The following is a 12,201-nucleotide window of genomic DNA, read 5'->3' on the forward strand; positions in this document are numbered from 1 at the left end:
TAGATTTTTTTCAACAAATAAATGTCAGGGATTAAAAAGAAAGACTTGAGACATAAAAACCAAATACGATGTATGTCTTATTTGTATTCTGACTCAAACAAATCAAATGAAAAACACGTTGATCAGACAATTGGAGAAATTTGAGTAGTGACTGGATATTTGGTGACACATAGGTGTTACATGGCATTATGACTATATTTTTTACAACAGCCCTTATCTCTTAAGGATAAACACTGAATTATTTACAGATAAAATTTTAAGATCTCTTGGATTTGCTTTAAAGTACTTCAGTGGTAGTGATGGCGGGGCAGGGAATTGGGCATACAGATGAATAAAGATTGGCCATAAATTGATCATTGTTGAAACTGGTCATGGGTGCATAGGGGTCATTGTGCTTCTATCTCTACATTTATGTATATTTGAAATTTTCCACAATAAAAGCACAATTCATGGTTAAAAAGTAAGGGTAGATTATGGTAAGCATCGACCTAGAAATAGCAATATGGGACAAGGTATAAAGCTTTACTGGATAAGCCTATGGAAAATGTGAGGAAGCAAAAAGGGAGATTAATGAAGAGAATTTCCCCAGGGTGCTGTGGAGGGAAGCAGCAGATGGTTCCGAGAGCAAACCTGGGGGTGGGAGTGAATTAAATGGTGAGGAGTCAGAGTCCCTGGGAGGAGAAGGGATTCTCAAGGAAAGAGGAAGGAGACTTGAGGCAGTAAAGAAGGGAAACCTCCATGAGACTGACAGACTCAAAAAGACCACTTCTTTGATTTGTTTGTTTTGGTTTGGTTTTTGTTTTGTTTTGTTTTTGTTTTGTAAATCACTTAATAAATTGAGACATGGATTTGCCATCATGAAAATACATTGTACACCAGAATAATTTTTTCTTTCTCTTTTTGTTTTAGTTTTACTATGAGATTTTTTTTATTGCAGTAATATTGGATTATAACATTATGTAACTTTCAGGTGTACATCATAATATATTTCGAATTCTGTGTAGATTACATCATGTTCACCAACCAAACACTAATTACCATCCATCACCAACCATTTGTGCGTAATAACTCCTTTCGCCCTCCCCCTCTGGTAACCACCAATCCAATCTCTGTCTCTGTTTTCTTGTTGTTGTTTTTATCTTCTACTTATGAGTGAGATCATATGATATTTGACTTTCTCCCTCTAACTTATTTCACTTAGCATAGTACCCTCAATGTCCATCCATGTTGTCACAAATGGCCGGATTTCATGATTTCTTATGGCTGAGTAGTATTCCATTGTGTATATATACCATATCTTCTTTATCTATTCGTCCCTTAATGGGCACCTAGATTGCTTCCACATCTTGGATATTGTGAATAAGGCTGTGATGAACATAGGGATGCATGTATCTTTTGCATTTGTGTCTTCAGGTTCTTTGGATAGACACCCAGCAGTGGAATAGCTGGATCATATGGTAGATCTATTCTTAATTTTCTGAGAAAACTCCATACTATTTTCCATAGTGGCTGCACCAAAAAGACCACTTATTTCTGGTGGAATCTGGACTGCATCTTCAGCAGAGACACACAGATTTTCCCAGGGGCTGGATAAGTCATTACCTCACCTCTGGAGTCTATCAGTTTTTCCACAACATGCTAGCCAAGGATCTTTGAAACCAGGAAGATGGTAGTACTCTCTGACCCCCACCAACATTTCCTGCTCCACACCTCACGTGGAGAACAAAGGAAGACAATGCTGGGCACAGTGGGCAGAATGTGAGACATACGGTGCTAGCACATCAGCCATTAATCCTGATTGAACTCACACTGTGGGTCTAGCCAGACAGAGGCCCTGGGGAGCAGTTACACAGCCTGAGGACACGCTGCCCTAGCCCTGGAGGAGGTTACAAAAGGACCATTCTAGAAGAGAATTCCCTCTGTGCTACTGAGAAAGAGAGGGAAGGAGAGAGAGAAGTAGAGGGAGAGAGAAGGAGAGAGAATTTACTGCATTATTTTCCACAGATGTGTCAAAAGCCAGTTGCCCTCCCCTCTGCACGCCCTCCAACAACACACAAATGGAGCCAAATGCCAGGTCACCAGACTCGGTCTTCTAGGGATGACTCCTCAAAATACATTTGCCCCCAACAATGCAGAATGTTCCAGGACACACCTGGGATTCCTGAAAGGACCAGTTTTGAGCATGAAGCATTTCTGTCCGCGAGTTGGACATCTGTCTGGGTTAGGCAGCTACCTGGAGGTGACAAGATCTTGAAAAACTGGATTCATCCACTTAATCTACAATTCCACACTCACTGCCACACAACAAGAGGCAGCATGACCACCCACCCCACACCTCCCAGGCCTTCTGGAACAGAATTCTATTTCTTTGGCAAGCCTGCAAGGGGGATGTTTCTGCTTTACACAACGAGATACAAAGGGCAGCAGGTGCATCCTCCCTCTTCCTCTGGAACTTTCAGAGACACCAAACTTCACTGAGAAATGTCACAGACGCCAGCCACAGCCAGAGGCACAGGACCTGGAGACTAGAAATCATCAGGTCCTCTGTATCTGCCACAGAATGTAAGACTCTGCCAGTAAGTTGCCACTGCCTTGGCCCAGGGGCACAGCGGAGCCAGGAAAATGGGGACATTTATTTAAAATAGCAAATTTCAGCTGGATTGTCAACCAGAATCTCCTTCCTTAGGGCCCCTCCAAACAATTGTCTAAGAACCCCAGAGTACTTCATCAACCTGAAGTGGAATGGGGTGGGATTACTGGAGCGTGGTCATCCATGGAGGACATTTCTTGCTGCCACACAGCCATGTTGGTGAAGCTTAGTGTTGCCTATTGCCTAGACACTTCTCTAGTGGGATGCCTGACTCAGGCCCTAGGGTGGCCGACGTAGGGCTCCAGGATTGGGCTCTGAATTTAAAACTCTCTTAACACACAGTCACAGCTGTTTTCTACAGTGTAATCCAGCTCCAAGAACATGTGGAGCAGCTGCAACGTGTACGGCCTCACCATCCTCACCCTTGCCCTCTCTCCAAGGACTGCTAAAAACAGAATAGGTCTAGTTACATCCTTTTCCCAGGATGCTGGGATCTCCCTATGCCACTTATATAGTCAAGAAGAGCCAGTGGCCTTTCTCCCAGGAATAGTACTGATTTCTTCTCTCTTCTCCAGATTGCCTTCAGGTTCTCCCCCTAAACACAGAAAAGACTGGCATTAGAGGTAGCTCTTTCATTGGGCACTCAGTTTAATCTGTGCAGAGACTATTCCTACACCAACAAGTAGGAGGATAGCTGAGAGATTTCATGAGTGAGGACTGTCCCTGGTGGGGAGATAGAAATGATTTATGAACCCAAGCAACTCACAACATAGAGAGACTGATAGGGTGACAGAATTTGTACCAGAAGCCATGCAGGTATTATGAGGACCAAGAAGAGGGGCAGTTAACCCAGAGTGGGTGGAACAGGAAAGGGAACCAAAAGCTCACACCCAACCTGAGTCTCAAAGAGTTTTTCAAAGCCAGGAGGGAAACTGGAAGGCAGATGTTTCAGGGAAAAGAATGCATGTGCAAAACTGTAGGGGAGAAAGGGACAATAGCGCATGTGGGAGTCCAGTTTGGTGAAAGTTTTAGGGGTAACATGTAGGGGAAAACTAAGAGAGAAATCTGGTGAGGGAGGCAGAGACTATGTCATGAAGAGCTGAACCAGCCACGTTAAAGCATGTGGGTCTTATCCTGAAGGGTAGGAAGTCCCAAGATGATTTCATAAGGGGTAGGGCCATTATCAAGTTCATATCTTAGAAAGATCCCTGGTGACAGTACACAGACCAGGCCAAAGGCTATTCAAGTTTATAACCTAGACAAGAAAGAATAGAAGAAGGGTGCCAGGGAACTAGAAGTACTGAAATTCCAGGCATGTAGAATTTCCAGGTCTTGTGAGTCCTGGGAGCTATTTGTACAGCTAGATGGACTCGATGCTGGTGTGTGTACCATCTGCATCTCGTTATGTCAGAATATTTAAGGGTAATTCTAGGAGAATATGAACTCCTACATATTGGGTAGGTATTCTTCCCAAAAATGTTCACCTAGAAGTAGTCAGGTCACAGATCACTCTTTCCCCCAAATCAGGCAACCCTGACTCTCTTATCACCCTCCTCTGTGTTCCTGGGGACCTCACACATACTTCCATGCAGTCCCTGTAACGGGGCATAATAATGAGAGTTACTGTATATGCAGAGCGGTTTCTGCATATGCGCTTCATTTAATCCTCCCTCCCTACATTTTCTAGTGGAAGTAATTGATGCTGAGAGGTTATTTGATTTAACCAAGACTCCACAACTAGTAAACGACAGAGTTGGAACCTGAACTTCGGTCTCTCGATCTCCACAGTCGATACTCTTTCCCGTGTACCACACTGCTATCCGATGCTTACTCATCATGTATCTGCCTCATTCTACTGGGTTGTAAGCTCCTTGAGGCCATGGACTGCGTCTCATTTTTCATTCTATCCTGGTAACTTGCGTGGGGCCTGACAAAGGCAAAAACTGTTTGCTGAATGAATGAACATTATGGAACATTTTAAAGAAGTCACAAAAGGTTTATTATCTTAGACTATGTGTAAAGAAGGAAGGGTGGTATCACCTCTTCCTTTAGTGGGGTTGACAGATGGACTTTAAGTTGTGTATATGATTCTCAGCTCCTTTGAAAACCAACCAACAGAACTTCTCTTTTCTTCCCTTTTTTCCTAAGTCACTTCCCAAATGTTGGCAGTTAGGAAGTGTCAGGGCACAGGGTTCTAGGCAAATACCTCAATTTGCTGCACTCCTAGGATAGCTGTGCATGACCTATTTATAGAGAAATAGACCAGACTAGTGCAGTGGTCTGGTCTGCTCACCTCATGGTCTCTAGGAGGACAGATCCATGGGCAGCCTCAGCATCAATTTACATCCTAGGCTTTCCTCTGCCAGTGATCCTCTGACCATGGGGATATCCTGTAGCCATGTGGGCAGCACACAGGGCATATGCCAACCTTTAACTACATCAAGTGCTTGGAAACATCGTTGGGAAATAGAACAGAGAGACACTGGGAAAATTTGGCCAATCAATGGGAGCTTGCTTAGAGCCCCAGTGAGGAATCAGCGGGTCAGGTCAGCGCCATCGCTCGTCAATAGAAACTCCCAGAAACTCAATAGAAACTTCATGAGATCTATTGAAACCCAGACCTACTTAAAGGGGTGTATACAGTAGTCCCCTTTTATCCAGTTTCAATTACCTGTGGTCAACCGCAATCCAAAAATATTAAGTGGAAAATTCCAGAAATAAACAATTCATAAGTTTTAAATTACACCCTGTTCTGAGTAGCATGATGAGATTTTGACCTGTCCCACTCCCTCCCACCTGGGATGTGGATCCTCCCTTGTCCAGTGGATCCATGCTGTTAGTCACTTAGTAGCTGGCTTGATTATCAGATCAACTGTAGTGGTATCGCAGTGCTTGTATTCAAGTAACCCTTGTTTTACTTGATAATGGCCCCAAAGCACAAGAGTAGTGATGCTGGCAATTTGGATATGCCAAAGAGAAACAATAAAAGGCTTCCTTTAAGTTTTTTATTTTATTCTGGTAATTTTTATTACAGTATATTGTTATAATTGTTCTATTTTATTAGTTTTTGTTGTTAATCTCTTACTATGCCTAATTTATCAATTAAGCTTCATCATAGGTATGTATGTATAGGAAAAAACATAGAATATATGGCGTTCAGTATTCTCCACTGGGGGTCTTGGAATGTATCCCCTGCAGCTAAGGGGGGACTACTGTATCTTGAAAACGTAACATTCCCTGAAGCCTCCTGAAGCCTGGGTTTTATCAATAGCCTGGGCATGGCATGGCAGGATTCGGGGGGCTTGCTCTTCACATACCTGACTTCCTGTTGCTAAAGAAAAAGAGACTCTACCAAGACTTTGTGGCTTTCAGCCTACTCTCTCCAAATAGTTTGGTGACATTATTGTAGATGAATCAGAAATATACACATCAAATTTCCTCCTAAAATACACATGGGTTTGGCAATTAAAAGAAAATGTGTAAAGTATAACAGATTTGGTGCCCACCAGCCCTGCAAAAAGAGGGCGGCTGCTACAAATTATCATAAGTATTTAGTGAAAGAAGCTTGATTGCTAATGAGCACAGAGGAAACTGGAGAGAAAGCTGGCAAGAGATTTGTGGATGTCGCACATTGGCTTCTGAAGTTCGTAAGCAAAGGCAAGGTGTTTACAAAGATTCTAGTAGAAATGTGTCCTTGAATTTGCATTTAGAGACATTAACTTGTAAGCTGTAAAGAAAGAATCTTTTAGAAAAAGCTGTTACAGGATGGGGTGAGACAGACCAAAAAGCCCATCCTAACAGATTTAATGTGACAATAAAACTTGCTGATAAGCTATCTCTCTCAACAGAAACCAAAAATAGATACACAGAAAACATAAAAATATTTGCAACAGCTTTTTGCAGAGGCATTTGAGCACACAAAGAGTGAGAAACATCATAATAAAACCAATTTGGCAACTATAGTGATTTATCCTCAAGCAGATCATCACAAATTTTTCATCTTTTGGTGTCACTTTCCTTGATAGGACTCATCATAATACCATTTATTTATTCATTTGTTCATTTATTCTTTCGGCAGTAACTTATCAAAGACTTGTTCCAGGTGCCAAATACTGAGCTATGTTCTGTGATTTGGGAGTCCTAAACAAAAATGTACAAGATATAGACTCTTCGCTCACGTAGTTTAGAGCAAAATAAGTAAATAAATCTTCAGCTTTTTGTACATGATTATTATGTACTTGGTCCTGTACCATCACAGTTTAACAGAGCGGTCAGGTACGGAACTTTGTAATTAGATGTGCATCTGACCTTGGGTTCTGCTACTTTATGAGTTGTGCGACTTTGAACAAGTTATTTCATCTTGTTGAATCTTAGTTCTTTCACCTGACGACCGGGAAAGGTAATACCCACCTCATCACACTGGTGTGAGGATAAATTCCCTGCAATACAGCACCTGTCTTAATCCTTGAGTTGAATGCCGAATTCAGAATTAATCAGATTTCAGTGTAAGAAACAAATTCTTTACTCTGGATATTTTCAGATGAAAGTGATTGAATATAAGGAATGGGGTGCTTACAAAAATTATTTGAAGATGTGGAGAAGCAGGGGGCAGGGATCCATAGCTGGGCTTAACTAGTTCAAGGTCACCAGCATAGCTGGGGTACAGAGGTCAGGAAGTGGTGGCTGATGTCACTACCACCACCACACTGATACCACTGATGCATGACACCCCCAAAGTTGTAGTCTTGACAGGGGAATGCTGAGTTTGCCTGGGGCTATGGTTTCTAATAGCAGAAATAGCAGCAGAAAAATAGTTTTTCTCTCTTCTCTTCCACATACAAAATCTTGTGGGAGTTCACCTATTTAGTGTTCTATTTTGCTTCCAGAGCCCTAGCTGCCTGGGAGTCATCTAAAATAATTTTGAGCTTTCCCGCCTCTACTCCACAAGAAGGCACATAGAAGGGGACAGGAGTAGATACTGTGTGCCAGTTGACCATATCCAATATTTAAAGTACTTATCACAGTATTAACACATGATAAGATCTTAAATGTTAACTATCATTATTAATTGATACACAAATTTAAGCCAGCATTCATAAGCTATTATTCTTATAAGTGAAAGTGGTCCACATCATATTTTCCTCCTCCACTTTGTCAAAAGTATAGAATCAGGAAATCTGTATTTTCCTCACAGAAGGAGCTGAAGCGTGGGTTAAGCTGAATGCTCAAAGGTCAAAGTCGAGCCCAGTTGTTCTGATCTCAGTTTAGTCCATCAACTCACTATTTTATAACAGCTCCAAAGGAGAAAGTGTGACCAAAGGGTAGACTGTGGAATTTTAGAGACAGCTTTTTTTCACAACCTTCTTATTTGATAAAATAAGGAAGTGCATTCTAAAAAAAAATGACTAATTTCAGCAAAGATGTAAATCAAACCCAAACTTTATTATTAGTATTGACATGGGAACCATTTTTTCCCCTAGATGTACGATGGCATGAATGAAAAAGATGAAGATAGGGGTTTTACTTTTTCATTTTTTGCTATCCTTTGACTTTGTTGTTGTTGATTTTTGGATCAGCTGTTAGCTTAGTTATCCTCCACAACTTTTGGAAGCTTTTGACTGGATGATGCTATTCTAGAGTGTCTGATGAGGAATAATGCATCATATTTAAATGACATCAGTTATCCAATAAGGTCAAATTACTTTGCAATTAGTCAATCATACACCAGAAATTTCTGAGAGAGGTTGGCATAGGAGACAGGGAGTTATTTTTATTTTAACAGTGGATAAACTTAGAGAGTGAAAGGGCCAATGAAGAGCCAGAAAAAGGATGGACAGATGCCCCAACCACCCCCATCCACAACCCAGGAGAAATTTTCCAAGTCACTTTTTACATATACCTTGACAATTGATTCATCAAAGATGTCTTCAATAGATTCACAACTCAAACCACATTGCAGTATTTTTTTTTAAATAAAGAGGAGGATTGAAAATGTGACCATAGTATTTATTCTATTTTTACAAATGGATGTGTTAGATACAAAACAATGTCAGCAGCTAATACTGCATTTGTTAATACGCTCAGACCGACTGGGTCCACAAGCAAAACTGTAGCATTCCCGAATAATGTGATCAGATGCTCTCACACGTAGTTTGCCTTATTCCCTCACATCATAAGAGAAAGGGCTTTTTTGGGCACATATTATCAACACTGGACAGAGTAAATAGCTTTTTCAAGAGGCCAGAGTGTTTTCCTTCTGATTCATTGTGGATGCCAACGAGAGTATTTCCTTTTAAGTTAAAGCATTTTACGAATTCCTCCTACTGAATCAATTTAGATACTTTAATCACCGCTATTTTTAATAAGTAACTTTTCTTACTAAAAATTCATTTCACTTTGTCCCAACCTTTCTGTGATCTTGGGAGAAAAGAGGCAGAGTTCATTTAAAACACTCTTGTTTACGGTGGCTGAAACCACAAACTTTGTGTGATGTCAGCCTGCTGACAGACAGAGACTCTGAACTTCATAGTATTTTGTGTTTGGAGGGAAGGCACACCAAGGAGAATGGGCTCATTTCAATTCAATATATTATAGGAAGGAAAAGATCAAGGAAGAGCTGGTCTTAAAACTGTCAAAATATGAGAATTTGATGGGAAGAAAGAAGGAAAACAGAGCAGTTGGAAATGCAAAGATGAAAGAGTTGGATCCAGACATGTCTATGTAATTTCCCAGAAATGGAAACTGTACTGGCAAAGAGATATCAAGAAATAATACACATTATGTTGAGCGTTTCTTGCAGCAATGAACTTGGAAGGCTTTTAGAACACATGGCATAATGGTCTTATGATTCATCTACATATGGCCTTACGCTTGGTGACTGACAAAGGGAGAAAGCAAGTTTCATAAGGAGGTAAACAAGGGGAAGCTAAACACTATTTCAGGAAAAGACTCTGCGAAGCTTCTAGGTCACCAGCAGAGTACTAACCAACTCAGCCTATTAAATACACATAGGGATGGATCACATATGTAATTTCATTTAATTCTGCAACAACTCTGTTATGTACATGTCATTTCCTCTGTTTTCCAGATAGTCCAAGAGTTGACTTGTCTAAAGTTGCTTAGGTAGCTGAGCCTAGGTGCAAATAAAATTCTTTCCACTACACCAGTGATTCCCAAACCTGGCTACTCGTCAGAATCATCTGAAGAGCTTTGTAAAAATACAGATTCTTGAGCCTCAGCCCAGGAAATTCTGATTCAGGAGTCTACAGCAAGCTCTAAGAATCAATTTTTTTTTAAGTTCCTTCAGTGACTCTGATACATGGCCAGTTTGAGGAAACAATGCCCACAATTGCAACCGGAGATAGCATGAGAGTGGGTGAAAACAAAAGGCCGGGAGAGAAAAGGGTACAATGGAGGAACTCCACTGCTGTGTGAGCAGCCTGCAAAACTACAGCTGGCCTCACAAGAGGTATTTGGTCACAAAAAATTTTAGTCTGAAAAAATTCTACCAGATCTGCAAAACATGCTTTGGTGTCACCTAAATTTATTTCTAAGATCCCGGACCTTCCTAAATAGCATACTTTCTCCTAGATGCCTATCAGATAGATACTCCTGTGGTTTGGAATTCTGCTTTCAGAAGCCACAACAACCATGATAAAATGCTGTTGCCACACCCTGCTTCCTCGAGATGAATTAGGATGAGATACTTAGGCCTTCATCTATAAATAGCAAATGAAGAGGCATTTGGAACTATGGATGCTCTTACAATGTACTTGGCCTGTTGCTTGACCCTGTTTCACAAAAGAGTAAAAAATTAAATCAGTGGCAAAGTGTGCCTCATTCCTGGTCACATATGCAAATGTTCCTTCTCTTCTTCAATATCGCTTTCTTCTTTTGTGCCCTATTTCACCAGGCTAGGAAAACTAAAACATCTGCCTACAGCAAATCATTGAGGTCTCCCGGAAACACAAGAGGGAAGAGTGCATTATTAATTTCTCATGAAACTTTCCCGTGATATTTTTAGCAGAGTGAATGCTATCCTATCTGGCAAACTATCAAATTTACTTGCTTCTCTGGGGTCTTTGGGATGTTGTCTCATGATTGGGAAGTTGCCAGGGATGCGGCTAAAGCTCCCAGAGGGAATCTGTGCCATCACTGCTGGCTGTTCCTCAATGGGTGGGGCACACGCAGAGCACAGGGATATGCTTTCTGATTCCACAACAAAACTAAGGACTGAGTTCCACTGGAGGGCTCAGATCCAGAAGCACACCATGCTCCTTTCTCCAGTGAGTTCCAGTCAAAGGGCAGAAACCAGAAGCAGGGCAAGGAAAATGGGAGGTAGAACAAGGCTTACGACATGAAGGAGAATGATAACAACTCTGCACTTTTTATCTATTCTTTCCAGAAATCTTTGTGAGCATCTATGAGATTCCAAACACCATGCTAGAGGCCAAGAAGACAGTGAGCCAGACAGAGATGGTTCTCACCCCACAGAGCTTATAGGCAATGTGGAGGAGACAGACGGAAACGAAGCAAATTAACAAACCGAATAATTTAAAAGTTTGGAAAGAGCTGGGAAGAAAGGGTTTTAGGCAAGGGAAGGACATGATCTGGTATGTGATTGATTTAAGAAGTTTACTCCAGTAGCAGTAGGTCAGCATCGGTGGAAGTGAGGAGAGCAGTAAAGGATGGCCCAGCAGCCCTTGGGATGAGAACTGACCTTGACCAGAACTGGGTGGTAACAGTGAAGACATGGGATGGACTTGAGCTCAGTACATGAACTGCCACCACCAGCAACCAAATTTGGATGAATACTGTCACTTAGTACTAGTGACACAGTTCCCGTAGGCGATGGGATAAAGCAGAAGACTGAAGTGGAAATAATGAAGAGATCTGGAGCAGTTTTGTTACGATTCAACTCGGCTTCCTTTATGTTAAGCTTGCTTCCAGTTCAACCAGCATTTACTGAGTGCACATCTTCTTTATTCAGGACACAGCGCTAGACCCACAGGGAACTCAAAGATGAGGGAAGACATGGTGCCAGCACTTAAGGAGTCTACATTCCAGTGAAGAAGATGTCAAGTATATAGGTAACTAAAATAGAGCAAAAATATGACAAGAATCATAGAAAATGCTAAAGAGTCTGAGAAGGAGCCTTGAAATAAGAAGAAGAATTCAACAGGAAGAGATGAGGATGGGAAAATTCACGTAAAGGGAACAGCAGAAGCAAAGGCATGGAGGTGGGAATCTGGGGGATGTGTTTTGGAAGGAGAACATGGTCCCGTTTGCCTCAAGTGTTGGATTTGCAGAACGTTAGACTGAGGCCATTAGGTAAGCACTGACCACCAGGGGCAGTAGCACACACTTGAGGCTCAGCCTCCTCCTTTCACATCCTCTGCTGAACTTGTGCAACTTTCTATCTGTATCAAATATTTGTATCAAAAGCAACCCTCACTTTGAAAGTCATCTTCCTAGCGGCGGGATTCTTTTCCCTAGATTGACAGCACAGAGCTCACATAGTAATAACTGCTTTGAAAAGACACTTAGAACTACAGAGCTAAAGCTTAGGTACCAATTAAGGAAGCTGTTTTCTGAAGTAATTTGTCTCTCTT

The sequence above is a fragment of the Equus asinus genome, chromosome 2, assembly GCF_041296235.1.
Source record: "Equus asinus isolate D_3611 breed Donkey chromosome 2, EquAss-T2T_v2, whole genome shotgun sequence".
NCBI lineage: Eukaryota > Metazoa > Chordata > Mammalia > Perissodactyla > Equidae > Equus > Equus asinus.